Source organism: Augochlora pura, unplaced genomic scaffold (assembly GCF_028453695.1).
Source record: "Augochlora pura isolate Apur16 unplaced genomic scaffold, APUR_v2.2.1 APUR_unplaced_5162, whole genome shotgun sequence".
Taxonomy (NCBI): Eukaryota; Metazoa; Arthropoda; class Insecta; order Hymenoptera; family Halictidae; genus Augochlora; species Augochlora pura.
Window position 1 is genome coordinate 1 of NW_027585596.1, and position 1675 is coordinate 1675.

Genomic DNA, 1675 nt, shown 5'->3' on the forward strand with positions numbered 1-1675 from the left:
CTGAGCTAGTTTGGGCAGCAGAATAGACAGGAGGAGCGTGTTCCAATGCTTGACTGGAACTTGGAGTGTTTTGAGCGATCGTAAATGTTGCTGAATGTGGTTGACGAACGCTCTAATATTGCCGGCAGTTTCCTTGAAGAGAGGTGCTGTCTGAATCAGAAGGTCCACATGCCGCGTGACAATGAGCCTTTCGTTGGCATATGTATCTGCCAACAATTGCCACGCATGTACGTAATTGGCATCGGTGGTGGCCATTGCTTCGATGACCCTGGATACTTCTGTGGCGACCTGTGCAACGTGCACACGGTCCGCCAACATACATTGTACGCGCACCGACAATCGTCCTCGGGAAGCGTTCGGTGATCGATTCGTAGGACGATCGTCGTTTATTTAACAATTAGCGTTTTAAAACGACGCGCATTCGCTTGCGAGAACTCGGACGATGCTCCCGAGATATAATAAAGGACGAAGAAAAGCGAACGAGTTATCAATTATTTCACCCGTGCACCACACTTCACAGGACAATGCCGATTGCAGATATTGAAATTTCTGGACATTGGAAAGTGCTTCCTAATTGTCGATCATCGAGGAAAATTTGTTCTTGAAAGACCCCGAACTTCCCGTCGAAGCGTGGCAAGTCGGCCTTGAAAAGCTTGACGAACACTCCAGATTCTTGAGTGGATGCTGGAGAATCCTGTCGCGTGGTAGTATTGTTGGAAGCAGTGCCGCTGGATGCTGGCAGCAGTTACTCGGTCTGGATGACTGCTCCAATGTAGCGCGCTTTCGTGACGCAGCGCTCGTCTTCCTGGTCCACGCTTTCTTCAAGGACTTCCAACTCGGCTTGTATGTCGTCGTAACCAGCGTAGACTTCCTTTAGGCGTTGCAGCCTGCAGATTAACGCCGTCTTGCTGGGAGTATCCTGGTATGTCCGCAGATATTTTTCAAACAACGTTAATTGCGTCTTGATACCTTACCTATTTTGACGGAGAATCTTGACGCGTTGAGAATTTTCTGTGGCCATGGTGACTGAAGGATGGAATCACAACAACTAAATAATGTGGTTGTTACGTGGAATTCTCGTTCGAGGTCGTCCACAGGTAGCTGAATCCGAAGGACCAAAAAGCTGTAGGCCGCTGTATCCGGCTCGAAGGACCAAAATGTATTGGGAGTATCCTGAATGACGAAATAGATTAGAAGCGTTGTCCTTCTAACTAAAGATGGCGAGTGCCGTATCCGGCTCGAAGGATCAAAATGTAGGGGAGGAGTCCTGCGTGAACACCTCCGGTACTAATATTCGGCGATATAAACTATCTATCGGGTTGTAAGGCCGATTACGCTGTGCGACGGAATAGATTAGTCCAGCTGTCCGTCTAATTAAAGATGAACAGCTGTTTTCCTTTTTGCGTATAAAATGCGTTGCTACAGTGACCACGAAGTCGAACTGCAAGAATGTAGTAGTTGATCGTTGTGTTGCATGTCCGGTCCTTGAAGACTGAACTTGAAGTGCTATATAAATATAGACTAAGTTCGATGGTCTACGGTGGAAGTTGGATGTATCTAACCCGACTCTGGCTGGATGAGAGACGATGTTGAAGATACGTTGATTTGTCGCTATACGAGCGATGATGTGACGATCAGGAATACTTGTTGCGATTAATACAGCGGATAATCAAGA

General features: G+C 47.3%; 1 pseudogene; it reads right to left on the reverse strand.

The window, feature by feature from the left end:
* Positions 1-6: 6 nt before the first annotated feature.
* On the reverse strand, positions 7-1605 carry LOC144477913 (uncharacterized; annotated as a pseudogene).
* Positions 1606-1675: the final 70 nt, after the last annotated feature.